General features: G+C 34.0%; 1 protein-coding gene and 1 long non-coding RNA gene across 2 annotated transcripts in view; both read right to left on the bottom strand.

Annotated features, from left to right (window-relative positions):
* The window catches only part of Oatp30B (Organic anion transporting polypeptide 30B), a 119,421-nt gene that overhangs the window by 37,576 nt on the left and 64,992 nt on the right, over positions 1 to 16,853 (bottom strand). The window lies entirely within an intron of this gene.
* On the bottom strand, positions 6,570 to 9,418 carry LOC148280143 (uncharacterized). Its single transcript, XR_015822688.1, has 2 exons — positions 8,225 to 9,418; positions 6,570 to 7,596 (listed from the first exon to the last, which is right to left on the bottom strand). It is a non-coding gene; the product is annotated as an uncharacterized LOC148280143 (long non-coding RNA).

The following is a 16,853-nucleotide window of genomic DNA, read 5'->3' as shown; positions in this document are numbered from 1 at the left end:
CCATGTCCGCTCTCTAATTAGAGATTATGGCGGCCACAAAGATCCTCCAGACATTTTTGTCGGATGCCAGGACCTGTGCCTAGCCGCTATCCCAGTTCTTTTTTAAAGCTGCTATTTTCCATAATAAATACTCCCAGGTATTTTAAACAAATACGCCAGTGCTTTCCTCGGTATACTAAGTAGCGTGTTGTCACGATAGTTTTTACAGTTTAATGGATCACCCTTTTCATGCAATATTGTGATCTCCCCGTTTTCCCCGTTTCACAGGCACCTTTCATGTTTTCACACCTTGGTCGTTAAACGGTGTAAAGGGCCAACAATGCCAGTGTACATGTACATCTGGTACCGTTCCATTTTCCAAGTTTGACACGACCATTTTTATTTTAGCCAGTGTCGGAGAACCGTCAAGAATGTTGACTGCCCGTGGAATGCCTGATGCAGCCAGGTTATCTTCACTATCTCTCAGTGCTTTGAGTTTGGCGCCTTGTTTTTAGTATTTTCCCCTGTTTTGGGCCGAGGACATCGTTCGTGGAAGAAACAAGTGCTGGTTTGAGATTTTCCGATTCCGCTTTAAAAAAGACTGTAGTGAGGGGTTGGTCGTCAATCAGCTGAATGCATTGACTGACCAGGTCCTCGAACCTCTGTCGCATGTCAATTGACTTTAGTTTCTCCACGTCATCTGTTTTTTGTCGAGGAGGTTTTGGAAGACGTTTGAACTGCAGCCAGATCTTAGAAACGACTAACTCGTGGTCACGATAAATGTCGGCCTCTCTATTGGTCCTGACATTTAGAAGTTTTTTTCGGTTAGTGCGAAGAACATGATCTAGTTGTGCTTTTGTTCTCCTATCGGGAGAAGTTCAAGTATATTTATGGACGGATTTATGGAGAAAGAGGGCTCCATCAATGACAAGATCGCATATGGTGACAAACTCTATCAGCCTTCTACCATTGTCATTGACTTACCAATGGGGCAAGTGATGGGTCTAGTTCGACGCTTGAATTCAAATCGCCCATAACTATAATGCGGCCTCTTCCCGGTAGAGATGCAATGATCGCGTGAAAAGAGTCATAGAAGGCATCCTTTTTTAGGGCATCTGCAGGTTCGGCGCACAGTACTGAATGATAGTGATTGGACTGTCAGCGGTTCTGAAGGTGTCGCGTAGAAAGGCGCTCGGAGATGGGTTCCCATTTGACAAGGCATTTAGCTGCCCTCTGTGAAAGTAGAATCGCCACACCTCGGTGGTAATATTGCTATTGACCGGAGTGTATATAAGTATGTTTATCCAACAGTATCTTCCCAAATTCTTTTCATCGCGCCTCGCTCATACCAACAATATCTAATTCATCTTCATCCGTGGTACGAGTTGCGTGGATACCTTTTCCGAGGACCTGCATTGCATGGTATATGAGCCGATGTGCAGGGAAGAGTTGTTGGATAGAAGTACTTCTTTTGAATTCTTTATCATTTTAACATTGCCGGGTCGGGTATGAGGGATGGCGGTATCCGAGGCATTTTGCGGGGGTTTCGTGATAAATGGATTATGAGGAGGTAAGGTAATAAGCCTTACGCTCCCGAGGCCTAAGGTTTGCGGGCAACTGCCTTGTAACCCCCGGGGTTGCCTCAACCTACCCACTCAGGCATGGGCCACTTTTTGACCTCCTTTCGTCTGATTTTTCACAACACAAATCTGTCTGGCAAGGGGGGCTCTTTTGGTAGTTACGACCGCCAGCATCTTGGTGAATCGTTGAAATACTCAAGACTCCTGAGCACAACAACGAGGTAGAGATGCAGATGAGGTACCGAATCACATAACTCAAAATGTTGTCTACCTACTGTTCTCAATTAGATATTACGTAGTTTGAATTTTGATATTTTCGCCGGCAAAACATTTTTTTATTAATTAATAAAAGGTACTTTAAAAGTATACTGTTATTTTTGTGTCCGGGGTGGTATAAAAATATAATTTATTAGTCCCCTACCCACTGAGCTGATGTGGTTATTAAAATTTATGTATTTTTTAATATCTTCGTGCGGAACAGGTAAAAGGTCACTAAGCTGGGCTCTCAACAAAAAATAGATAGTACAAAAAATACTTTACAATAACAATTCATAACTCATACAAACAATCTGATACGGCGTATTAACAAAGACATAATACGAATAACGGAAATTAAAGAAATCTATCAAATACATCAAAAACTGATGAAGCTTTGTAAGAATTTTCGATAGCGGTGCTACTTGACAAATGAAACACGCGAAGATTCGTGTTCCACGCCTTGCTAAAATATTACCTTTGAAGAGCGTATGTACAAGGACAAACCAAACTCAACCATGGATATTGTATACACATCGCCATCGCGCTGAAAAATTCATCGACAAAATAAAATAATTAAAAATATATCATGCAAATCACTTCCATTCATAGTGATTTTCCGTGTTTATTTTACGTTGGATTTATATCGTTCTATGATTTTACGTTAGTTTGGTATTAATATGTGATAAAATAAACACACGAAATAATTCGATCAGATTAATCTTTTATCAACAATAAAGGTTCAACTTTAACTTTACTAAAATTAACAAGTGGAAGAATTGAAGAAATATGGATGTTCAAAGATAGGCAAAATGGTGAATGTTCCACAATGTGTAAAGTGGCGACTTAAACCAGCCAATGACAGGTCATAAGCCCTGTAAATGTCTAGATATCTATATTCCTTTCTCTAAGATGTTCTTCATCCCCGTTGTAATTTGTTAATTTTAATGACACCCTAGGGGGTAAAATGACAGGTCATAAGCCCTGTAAATGTCTAGATATCTATATTCCTTTCTCTAAGATGTTCTTCATCCCCGTTGTAATTTGTTAATTTTAATGACACCCTAGGGGGTAAAATCCATTCTTTTGTCTACAAACTCAAAATATTGTAATAAAACCGACTGGTCCAAGAAAAAGTTTCAAAATTGGAAAATTGTTTTCATGCGTTGCCTTGTGTGTGAAATAATTCGACCAGATGAATCTTTTCCCAACAATAAAGGTTTCAGTTCATTAACTTCACTAAAATCAACAGGTGGAAGAATTGGAGAAATGTGAATGATCAAACATAGGCAAAATGGTGAATGTTACACACTGTTTAAAGTGACCACTTAAAACAGCCAATCACAGGTTATAAGACCTGTAAATGCCTAGACTTCCATATCCCTTCTCTAAAATGTTCTTCATCCCTGTTGCAATTTGTTAATCTTAAAAAAAAGTCAATTGATATAGTCATAATTTGAGAGTACATAATATATTTTATTACTAGACTTTTTTTGATCATATATGACACCAAACTAACGTAACAATTGTAGAACGATCTAAAACCAACGTATAATAAACACGGAAAATCACTACGAACGAAAGTGAATTGTATGATAAAATTTTAACTACTCTTTAAATTTATGAAAGTAGAATTTATTTACATAGAACATTTATTTAATGGTAAGTTTTTTATTTGTATTCACATTTTCAAACAGTTTTGCATGGCTATACAATACTATTGTATTATAAAGTATGTAGCTGCACTTAAAGGTTATCTGTTTTATTGCTCTACGATTCCATATTCCTTATTTTAACACAAAATTAAACCTTGCTAAAAATAATTGTGTATCAAACTATCCTTCACAATTTTTAACACTTTCTTTATAAACAAATGTCACGACTTCAATCGTGATTGATTAATTTCGTTTTAAATATTTTTTTTTCCTTTTTACCGAGAGAACAACAGTACGTTCTGTATTACATATTTTTATCATTAAATTCGTTTTAAGTGAACCGTTTTTAAATATTTGACAAGTATGCGATAAAGCTTTACCTTTCTCGAGTATAAAGGTGTAATAAGAATAGCTATAAAAATAAATGAGTCTGGCTAAGTGAACGTGTGACTCAAACTATTTCAGCGTATCTTATCGACAGTGTCAACACGTCGCAATATTGGCAAAAGGAATCAATATTTTGTGTAACAAAATATCATGCCTATTTGTGGGCGCGGGCGACAAATATTTAGCGAAGCTTTTAAATCCCATATAAACCAATGAGGTGAAATGGAATCGCCAATAATGTGGCTCCTACGCATTACCACAGCATGAAGTTATTTTCCAGTCTTTTGGCGCTGAGCGCTGCGCTGGCCGGATGATCAATTTTTGAAATATTATTTTATAAGGTCATTCAACAAAGATACTTACTAGAAAACATACAATTCGAAGCTATTCGTCGACACGAATATCAAATGCATATATGGTATATCCTTAATATAGAATTACATAAAATAGATAACATAATATTTTGTAAATAAAATAAATAAATAGATACAATAACATTTGTCTTGTTTTTAAATTTCTTATACAGTATACAATGCAATGAAAAATAAGTAGGAAGGCCACAAAGCTACTCTTAAAAGAAGTAATTTTACGTTTTGACCGATTAGTTTCATTGTAAACATCACTCAGTACGCAACTCCCGATTTGAATTCAACTATGCCATGTGTCGTTTTAAAGTGTAGAAATACTGCTAAGATCTTGAAGAAACAGGATGCGATCAAATTTCATGTGTAAATAGCAAATGCATGTGTAAGTGGCAAATGAATTAATTAAAAATTGAATTATTTTTCCATCCGTCAGATTGTCAAAGAAAACAAAATGGACATTTTGTTAGTGTTGCCAGGGTAGCCAAATTGTTTACGCTACTTTGCTCATCTAATGAGAGAACTGATGAAAATTGGACCTCTCGGATTAAACAACGCCGTGGTGGATATTTGACCGACATTATCTTTAAAACATCAAAAATTATTTAACATGACATAAAAATATCCGTTTTGTGTAAAATAAAATTTGTTTTATTTTTTAAGTTCAAAGTTTATTAATTCAATTACTCTTATTAAAAGACACTTAACTTATCTACTCTGTTGTGTCAATCAATGTTTCCGCGCGTAAAATAAAATTTTAGAGAAATTAACTAATTGCTTTTTTTTTTTAAATATAATTATCTTAGTGTTATGATTATATTTTTCCGCGATTTTGATTTGGATTAACGCCATTTTTTCGGTGTATGAATGTCAATAATTTCCCACAATCTGTTGTAGAAGCACTTAAGTCTGTCATTTACATCAAGGTCGGTTAAGGAAGACCAGTCCTATCATCGATAAAACGGTAGAACAACTGACAAAGTCACATTTATGGAAATTGTATTTAGGAGCATCATCCTGAGTATTCCTCAGCATACTGCTTGTCTGTTCTATCGTGGGGGTTATTTTAAGAGGAGGGTATTTGTCAGCAGAAGCAAAAGGATGCATTAAATGATCTACTGTTGTGTTAGAAGAGAAACTAATAGAGGAACTTAATACCTGTTCACAGATTGGAACTATGTTTTTTGTTAAGTGGACGGATTGCGCGTAGAGCTAATAAAAGGGGCCAAAATATTACATGAGTACATACCTATGCTAATTTAGAATTTAATAAAGTTACATATAGTTTTAGTAACTTAGTGGCCTAATATTGTTTTTATTATTTAAGAAAAAAAAATATTTGCGTTCTTATGATTTACCCAAACATTTTAATTTTGGGGCCATTTTCAATGAGTTGTAAATAACTCACTATTAGATTGGAAATCATGTGGTAGAGTGGGGTTCGAACTTAGGACCTTCGCCTTGGGTCCGTGAGACAGCTACACTAGCCACAGGACCACAACTGTAATAAATCGTACGGTTAATCGAGCCTGATCAAGCCGATATTATTTTTTCAATATTACTCTTCCTCTCCTCCACTTAATTTTCCCATCATCGACCGTCTCGCAGTGCTCTTCTTTTCTTTCCTTGTTTATTTTCAATGTTTTCCTTAGTATGTAACATGTTCTACTATTATATTTTTAAACTTTTGTTGTTTTTCTCAATAAAAAAATAACTTGTAATGTCCATTTTGAGAAAAACGCAACACTTATTTAACCTTTTTTGTGCAACTAGCTTAATTCTATCACCTGAAGCCAAGTATTCATTCGAGTCGCGAGTCACACATCGCAACCTGAGCTTGTGACTTGTAATCCGATTTAAAATGTATACATTGGGTACAGTGATGACATATTATAATTTTCCCGATACTTTTATACGTACGAAATTCTATAATATTCTCCATAAAAAATATATACATACATTTGCATAGTCTATAAAACCCAAAAAAAATTGATTTGGATTTCCCTCTTTGCCTCAGTCAAATAAAATGTCGACCGATTGGGAATCGAATTAAAGACCTTCTGCCGCTTATAACTGCACTGTGGAAGGCGGCAAATCGGGAAACTAAACAGTTGTTATGTTTACTTTCTTCTGTATATTCAATAAGTTTATTTGAGTGCGAAGTAATTGTATAAACATATGTGAGGATTAATGAGTCTATGTACATAGAGCGGCCCGCGTAAGAAGATTGCAACGCGAATAGTATTTACGTTCGGATGGAAATTTGAGTAGTCCGTTTGCAGAACGGACAAATTTAACACCCCAGTAAGGCGAAAGACTTATTACGATCAACTTGGGTGAAATGGAGAGTATTTTTCTTTATGTTCCTAATAACTACCTTAGACACAGGCAGCTTAAGCTGTTTTATTTTTCCTGCTTGCAGAACCAGCCTGCCAATGGCAATGCCAGTAGAAAGAACAATGTCTTTCAATCTCTTCGGATATCGACATATTTCGTGTTACTGAAAGAAAGTTAAGAGAGGATAGCTTCCTTTTACTCTAATTATTGGGTATTTTTATTTTTCTGTTTTATCACATTTAAATTGTATAGCAATTTTTTTTTCGTGTTATGTACGAGTATGCCTTAAATATATTTTTGTAATATTTATAAACGTCTGAAATAAATCAATTCAAATTGAAATTATAATTGCAATGGAAAATGATATAGACCAAAAAACGCATTTATAAATCTATTTTATTGATGTAACTAAAAACTGCTAAAATTTTAGTCCCAGCTATACAACATGTACTGCTTCAAGCAGATACCGACTGTTTCGGGCAAAAGTCGCGTAGCGATCTGCAGTTTTCAAACATAATTTAAGAATACACATAATGTTAGTGGCTATAACTTGTCCCAAGCAGTCGAGGTAGTTCATGTAATTTTTTTCTTATGCAGAACATGTGTATGTGTAGTGCACGAAGGGCCATTTTTTTATATTTGAATATCGTTTGTTTATGAATAAACTAAGGATGACGAACGATAGCTTAAAACATAAATCTGTTAGTAGTTAAGTTTTTTTTTAATACTATCTGAACAGCAAAGTTTTACCAACTTTTCCCAAGAAAGGGCACATATCATATTATTTAGCCAACATTCAGAAAATAACTATTTCTTGGCCTATCCCTTACCTCTATTTCCTTCAATGATTTGCGGCCACCGTGGTGTAATGGCTAAGACGCCTATCAAGACGACAATAAGACGCAAATCATGCACGGAAGGTTTCGGATTCGATTCCCGGTGAGAACATAAAAACGATTTAACTCAAGTCAAGGTGTTCTGTGCTGTAATTCACCACTGAATTTGGGCCTTCTAGGCCTCTTTAGGATATCATAGGTACGCCTATATTTATTTAGTTCTATGTAACATAGTCTAATATATATTTACAACATAATATTTACATCTATACTTATTCTAACATTATTTATCACTATTATACACTTAATATCCTAATTTATAATATTAACTGTTTCATATGTACATTTTCATTAATTATATTCACTATTTACACTATATACTACCTAATATTTTTCACATATATACTTTTTACATTTAATTTTAAATATATTTACATTAATTTAATTTTTTATGCTTTCTGGCATTTCATCAAATAGTTTTATTCCCTTGTACATAAGGCAGTTCTGGGACATTGCTTTTGATTTCTTTTCCAGTCTTATATTTTTAGATCCTCTTGTTGCATAGTTATGAAAGAACTTATTATTTTTTAGTTTATTTTGAAAATATCTCGGAACTATTCCTTTAATAATTTTGTTTATTTTATTGGCAACATTGAATTTGATTCTTTGATCAATTGTCATGATATCTAGAAGTTGAATCATTTTCTTAACATTTGTTCGTCTCCCACATCTTAATATTATCCTCATCGCTTTGTTTTGTATTATTTGTAGTCTCTTTAGATCTCCTTCATTGGAAATACTGGAGTAATAATCAATGTGGGGAACGATAATACTTTTAAAATGATAATATTCTAAAACATATAAACCCGAAGTAGTTCAATAGTTAATAAAGGCGAAATGCTTAAATCGAACACTGTTCTAATGGACTAGGTAAAGAAACATAACTTAGTAATTACCACTTAATTTTATATGGAAGTAACACGTGTGTCAATGCTTACTGTATTGACAATTAACTTCAATCTTTCTACATTATTAAGTTATGGTCGTTATACGTTGTACCGATATATTATTAGCTCGAATAGGCAAAACCACCGGAAATATAAAGCAGAATTAAATTAAAACGAATAAAACAACTTTTTCTATTCACCTTTTTTTTTAATTAGTAAAATATACCTTGAGAAAGAAGCTTTTTAAGCTGTAAAACCGGTCGGTGGAAAAAAAATAAAATAAAATGAGTGGTTACAAACAAAGTTATTTTATTATAATGAATAACCACAAAGTTAGTGCTTATATAAAATTAATAGAGAATTATATTTTTAACAAAATATTTTTTAAAAACACTTATACTACAGTATAGGGATTTTATTTAAAACATAAAACCTAAGCACAAAAAATACTGAAGTAAAACGACCATCATTAAAATATACGTGTAGTTAAAAACCGCCAGTCAACCTGTGTTATTTTTAAGTAGAAAAACTTCAGTTTGAACAAAAACATTGAACAAGGTGGTCTGAGTGTATTCCCATCTGTAAATATGGATGCATTTACATCCCCGATGCAAGTTTCGCAAGAGCACTCGGTCATCAGTCTTAATTAACCCCACCCTCTGTATATTTTATCATAGTCAGTCGGAGTAGCGGCAGCGTAAGGGGGGATGGAGGAGGGTGTAGGGAAAAAGGGGTGGGTTGAAGTGTCGACACCTGAGCAGTGCAGAGCAGCCGAGGTTGATTTCATTTTCCAGTTAAGAGAGGTGGATGCTAAGCATAAGTAGGTATATGAGACGAATCCGCAACGGTCTGAAAACTGACGAAGTTCGACGCTCCGTGGTTTAATATTAGATATAAGCCATCAAAATAGATTGAGACCATTTTTGCTTTACGAAATACAATTTTTACATCAAATACTTGTTAATGCGTGGGTTAACATTTTTTCCTGCTTGTTTAAAACCCAACGTGTTAGTTTTACAAACTAATTAAAATTGAATTTTCATATCATTACGATATTGTATGAATGATCTAACTTATAATAATTTCATGTTTTTTTTATGTGCAATGTGTATCCCGAGTCCAAACTTAGCACCCTAAAGTCCCATGCAGGGGGAAAAAAAAATAGTATATATATGCTATTTTTTTTTATAAATAATGATTATTTCATTATTTATTGAAATATACATAGGTAAACGTAAACTAGATTACGCCATATTATTGTATAACATAATAATATTTTTGTATAATAATTAAATACTTGGCGGCCTCCGTAGTGTGTAGTGGTTGAGACGCTTGACTCACACATGGAAGGATCCGGGTTAGATTGCCGGTGACAAAAAAAGGGATTTTTCTCAAGCCCGGGTGCGCATTTTCTCTGCGCTGTATTCACCAATAATACAAATATGATTATTTCATTAACCATAGTTAAAGTAACTGAATTTCTATTTTAAAAATCAATATTTACATAAAATTTTCGCTGTCAATAAAAAACGGATGAAATTTTTGTCACCTTTAAAACAATTGAGGTTTGATTTTAATTATAAAAATAGCGCCTTAGGCCAAAAATCCAATCGATTGAGGAAAACGGCATGGAAAGTTGGTAGAGCCGTAAAGGGGGTTACAGTGCCAGTGTAGAATTAAATGATAAAGTGTGCAATAAAATTCGAAGAGGCATAAACTTGTACGAATGTCGTAAAGTTATCACGGCCATAATGAATATTGAAATAATCCAAACGGATACGACTAAGCACATTAATTTTCATGCGAAAATTACATTTTTTACGAAGGAACGGTGATCTAAATGTAAATGAGAAAAATCTAATAAATCATTGACGCAATCCTGAATGGTTTTCTTCTAAAATATTTATATACAGAAAGGGAAAAATCGATGCATAAAGTTTTGGTAAGATGAGAAAATGTAGGACAAACAAACCATCACGTCTTTTTCCCGTAGGGGTAAGCAGAGCGGATAGAGCGCCATATCACTAGCGCATACAGACCTCGCTTCCTCTACATTCATACATATTCTCATGCACGCACGCCGATTATTTCAACTCTTGACATGTCCATCTTCAAGTATTTGTTGGAGATGATCTACATGTTCAAACATGCATTGGCAAATCGCTTTTCTTGCATACATCGAAGACTTTTGTTACCAAGAATTGCAGGTCTTCTTTGCTGCTAGCAAGAAGGACGGCATCATCAGCCTACAAAAAAATAACAGTTATATCACTAATTTTTGCTCCCGTTCTTAAATATTCCAGTTCTTTCATAAATTTATCGATGTATACATCGAACAACCATGGTGACATTACACATCCCTGTTTGACTTCTTTAGAAATGTCAATCCACGATGTAAATGAACCATTTATCCTCACGCGTTTGCTGTCCTTATACAGTGACGCAATATCCCGTGTCAGCTTACCATTCACTCATACTCCGATAAAACATTCCACAATTTTTCTCTGTCAACTCAATAAAATGCTTTTTGCAGATTGACAAATGCCCAGAAAAGCTTTCGGTGTCACATTTCATATTTCGCAGAGCAAATATTTGATCCATACACCTTCTTCCATTCATAAAGCCACATTGCATATTCCACACTTTATGGTAAGTCATTTTTCTTACTATCTCAATCAGTATTCTATAATAATAATAATTATTATAAACTCTATCGTAGTGTTATCAGAACCTTGTCATCTGCGTTTATGTTTTCTCGAGAAGGTGGTGCACTGGCTATATTTCCTGTGTACGCTTCGTACACCTCCTCAACATATTCCTTCCACCTTGTTCTACTAATTGTTATTATTAAAGCATACATAAAAATATGTTTATGTGTGCCCTATTTCAAAATTACAAATAAAAACGTGAGAAAAATGCCTAATTTAATTTCACCCTTTTCAGAAAAAAATCATTCAAGTAAATTAAAAAAAAATCGGGTTGTGGTCCTGTGGCTAGTGCCTCGGACTCGCGAAATTATAATGGTAGGTACAAATATAATAATACAATGCAATACGATACTAATACAAGATGTATACTGAAAATGACGTATAACATATTTGGATAGACAGCAATCATACGAAAATGTACGTAAGTGAAAATAATATTCGCAGTGAATATAAGGCAGAGGTAAATGAAAGCGCAAAAGCTAACCAATTAACGCACCAACTCCGCTCCGAACAAATAAACGGAATGAATACGCGGGAGGGTTAAGCGTATCAGTGGTCGGTTGATTACGGGCTTATTGTTTCCTCTGCTACCGTATTCTGACTCCACGTCATCTGAGTGGCCAGGGGTTACTCCCGAATTTAACTGCGGACGTTTCACCGCATCGGTTGCAACACGGGTCGGGAATAGAAATCTGTATGCATGCTATAAATATTATAAACCGTAAAGGTCAATTTTCATGATTCGTATTTAATTATACCTGTGTGAGAGAGTATGTGCGCGGCCACCGAGGCTGAATCAATAATAACACTCGCGTGATTCATGAAATACTCTAACGACCAAAAGGGTATAAAGTATACACCAATTTCATCGCTGATCAAAGAGAAAGGTAGGACTCTCAATAAATAAGTAACATTGAAAAACACACGTTAGATTTTTATGCTTGGCGTAGGTATATTTCCGTTAGTGTATATGGCGCGGCGTTAAGTGTAGACGTCATTATTTTTCACTTTAGGTCTCTATTATGAATCTCCATTTTTTAAAGCTCAGGAACCCGTGTCCCAACTAAGATTATCAAATTTCATTCCCGTTACAAGGCGCGTCTCTCGCAGTTTTAACGAGCACTCTAAAAGACAAGTTTACGAAATAATTGGGTAAAAATAATATTATACTGTAAACAATATTATTTATACAATGAACCCTTATTTATTTTATTCGGGAAAGCGACGAATTCTAAGCTTCAGGCGTTGAAATTAATGTTGACCCAGTCGGAATTCGATCTTTGATCTAATGGCTGATAAGTAATCTCAGTTTTATCAAACGTAGGTAATAAAATGTAAAGGTAAAACGACAATAAAATGAAGTTTCTTCGTACAGAATAAATCCAATGACAAGAGTCGGACTCGGTCCATTTCTACATTATACGACAGTATTCGACAGTATTTACATTATACATTGCTAAGTATATAATATTATATCGTATCCGATACGTGACTCAAAATAATTATTACAAACCCTACCTGCGGTCACGCATTCTATTACATTAACTCTGTGACATGTAATTTAAACATATGATTGTTAATAGGTCGAGCATTTTATGATTCTTACAACTTTCGGTGTAAATTACATATATTTGTTTAATAGACGGGAGAACAAATACGTTATAATTGGTAAGAAATCGACAGAAGTTTGTCCATAAAAAAATATAACACGACAATATACATAATATATATACGAAGGGGTAAAACAATAACAATCCTGTCATTTTTTTATACATCGAGAATACTGGAGGTTGACCTTTCAGCGCAAGGTTATGTAGATTCGTTCGGGCATAATATCAACATAATAAGCAGAGATCTAGGGCAGATTTGAATAAAACCCCTCTGCAGTCCGCATAAGCAATATTACGAATTATAATAAATAAAAAGTCTTGTGTTGAATTCTATGATAAAGTTGTCTAATCAATTAGGATTTTGGTGAAATATTTATAACAGTGGCATATTATAATACTGTAGAATGTATATTTTTCATGTAGGTACCTACCTGATAATTAAATATTAAGATAACGTTTTACTACGATGGCGCATCATATCAGTGAAAATAAGAAAAATAAGGACGAGGCTTCTGGAAAAAACATTTGGCTGTTAATGTAAAACAACTAAAACCCGGTTCTAATGAATATTATAATTGAATGACGTCTGCTCTGTGTTTTGAGCTTAAAGTCAGCGTAGGTATCTTTAATGATAATATAAATCTATCTGGATTTAATTATCTTAGAAATAAATAAAAGTATTGTAATTCCTCACCCTTCTCTCGGCGGACCAGATGCTAGCTGTTTAGGCTCAGAACCACAGTAAGTTAATACACACGTACTCGTACATACGCAAAAATATCCCGCTGGGAAATTTAAATGTCCCGCATGAATTTATACTTTAGGTACGTTATGCCGTCGGAAGTTAGAGGCGGGTAAGAGTGGCAGAGTAGCAATGCGGCACACAGTAGCGGACATATCGATTCTATCACAGCCCTCGAGACAACACGAATTCTCCGGACTAATAAATGAGGAATTCCAGCCCTGCGGGAAATTGGATACAAAAGATGTTTTCTTGCGCGCGGTAAAAATTAGAGCATTGCGGTTATTAATTTACAGAACGGCAAAGATTCTTAAAAATGTGAATATTTTGATAAAAACGAACTACTCTGAACGACGTCACTAGTTCATATGAATCAATCAATGATAAGAGAGCTGTGAAAGATATCCGGTTTACTTACTGTAAACGGACCCATCGGCAGAACTGACAGATAATAAACGGAAGAGAACCTCTGACGTCACATGCGAAGTAATTTCAGAAATACAAAACTTTAAAAAGTCATAGCGCTGATAATACGATATACAAATTTAAAAAAAAAAAAAAAATTGAATAGTCTATTAACAAACAAAACAATATAAATGGACCACTGAACATCTTCATTACACAAAACTATTCAAAAAACAACACGAGAAATTTATTTAAGAAAACTGCGTGAAATGCGGACAAATGGCGAAACTTTTTCTTCTTCTTCTTCAGCCTTCTGTCCTCCACGGCTGGATATAGGCCTCTTCCATATCCTTCCATTTTTCTGGGTCGGTTGCTACTTCCAGCCAATTATTACCCCCTACAGCAGCTATGTCGTCGGACCATCTTTTCTGAGGTCTTCCGACGCCTCGCTTATTCTCCCAAGGTCTCAATCTTAAAAATTTAGGGGTCCATCTTGTAAGGTCTTGTTTCGCAGCATGTTCTTCCCATCGCACCTCAGTCCTGCTACGCGATCCATGATATCCGTTATTCTGGTTCTGTTTCTAATATCTTATTTTGTCCTTAGGCTTATACCAAGCATGGATCTTTCCATGGATCGCTGTGTGCATTTGAGCTTTTCTACATTTCCCTTTGTGAAGGCCATGGTCTCTGATGCATATGTAGTCACTGTCAGTATACAAGATTCATATGTTTTCCTTTTCAGACGATACAACAAAGTTTAATATGGTAATTTGAAATGTTTTAAAATTAGACAAAACATCGAGATAAATTTTCAATAGTAAAAGTGTTTTTTTAGTGATTAAGGTGGCTAACAATAAAAAAATTCAATCAATGAAAAATTATCTTTTTAAATTAGGAAAATCAGCCTTAGAGAATTAAAATGTATGGCGAATTTTCTTGAAAATGCAAGAAAAATGATTTTAATAAAAACTTAGCTACTTTTTTCAGTTCTTCCGAATCAGCCAATGATAAAAGAATCAACAATATTTTGAGTTTGTCCAAATTTTTGTAGACAAGGACTGGATTCAACTCCCTGGGGAGCTATTTATTCATAAACAGCTCCCCAGGGAGTTGAATCCAGTCCTTGTCTACAAAAATTTGGACAAACTCAAAATATTGTTGATAAATTACCTGGTCCATGAAGAAGTATAGAAATTGAAAAACTAATATTTTCAGGCGTTGCCTAGTATGTAGGTGAAATAATTCAATTAGATGAATCTCACCCGCATAAATAAAGGTTTCAGCTCTTTAACTTCACAAAAATCAACAGATGAAAGAATTGAAGAAATATAGATGTTCAAATATAGGCAGAATGGTGAATGTTACTCAGTGTGTAAAGTGGCCACTTAAACCAGCCATTGACAGGTCATAAGCCCTGTAGATGCCTAGACTTCCATATTACCTTCTCTTAAATGTTCTTCATCTCTGTTGTAATATTTTAATGATAAAAGAGTTGTGATTGATTTCCGGTTAACGGAATGTCAATTGACCAATCAGCAAAACTTAACGAGAAGGTAAGAAAACTTTAGACGTCACACGCGAAATGATTTTTTTAAAAATTGATTTAGTTTTATAGTCAATTACCAAAAAAAAACTACTGAATTTCCTCACTGAAATAATATTTTTACTCGATCCTTGCTACAATTTAAAGAGTAACAGCATAAATTTCTACCGAGAAACTGAAATTTTGAATACTGGATACATTATTTAAAAAGGCAAGCATAAAGTTTTTAGTATTATTATTTTAATCAACAAAGGTTTAATCTAAATATGGGCATATATAATAATTTCTACGTAGCACCTAAGCAGTAGTATCTGCTACTTAATTGTCTCAAGATTTTAAACTTCAGACTGAAAAAATTTCTTGCGCAAAACATTCCATAAAATAATGATACTTGAAATTAAACTTTCTCGTGTTTCTGAACCCAAATCCCGCCCTATTAATAAATTGGAGCCAACGCCAGTGACCGGAATAAAAAAGTGCCGTTTTTTATATGCAAAACAGATGTGCGACTGGGGACATGAAAAACAGTGGACAGGGAGGGAAGTGTAATAGGGGAGATTTCTACTCACGCCAACTATCAAACTAGATACTGAAAGAGAGGGTTGAAACATTCAGTAAATGCGTCTGATTTATAGAAAAAAAATATTTTTCAATAATTTTGATACTGTATTAATACTTGGAATTTGTTTATTTATTTTCTTGTATTTATGGTAATATTAAAACATTTTACCAAAGAACTAAATACGTTTTCGGAGAAACAATTTTGCATGTCTTCTATAGAAAATGTCTACTTTTATGTTTATTTTAATTTCAATCGACGAATTTTATTTTGAAGTAGTTAAAAGTATTCATTTTTTTAATAAACCTAATAACTAGAATTTAAACGAAAACACTAGGTACGTACGATATGTTGGATAACATGGGATTTCATTACCGCATTTCAGAGACTATACTACTAGTTTTGTTGAGTTAGCTAGAATAACCAATCAAAGAACATCATTCTTGTTGCAGTCTTCTGGAATTATCGAATGATGTCATTTAATGGTTCACTTACATTTGTTAGATAACAAATTAACGTAGTTATGCAGAAAGCAGCAATAGAGAAGTAAAACTAAGACAATATCAGTTTTGTGAAAAGAATGAATAATCAAATCTACAAAACTGTTAGAATGTTTTTTACGATGCAGAACAAGAGTTTAAAACTTTACTTGATATTTTTGAGCTATTGTATTGTTCATTGGACAATGTCACAGAAAATTTAATAAAAATAACCATGTCCCGAAAAATATTTATAGCAATAACATAAAAATGTCTTATCACATTAGTATTATGTTAACACTGATTGAATTCACATTTCCTTAAATTCACAATGATGGAAGGTTGTTTTTAAATTTTGTTTTGAATCCAATACAGTATTGTGTGAATTAATGGAATAAAATTCCTTGTAATCATAAAATATGATTTTTATTAATATTTTGAGTTACGGGTGAGGTACAATCATAAAATA

This window comes from Micrasema longulum, unplaced genomic scaffold (assembly GCF_059751315.1).
Source record: "Micrasema longulum isolate JH-2025_06_02 unplaced genomic scaffold, ASM5975131v1 h1tg000611l, whole genome shotgun sequence".
Lineage (NCBI taxonomy): Eukaryota > Metazoa > Arthropoda > Insecta > Trichoptera > Brachycentridae > Micrasema > Micrasema longulum.
This window is presented reverse-complemented; position numbering and strand designations above follow the sequence as displayed.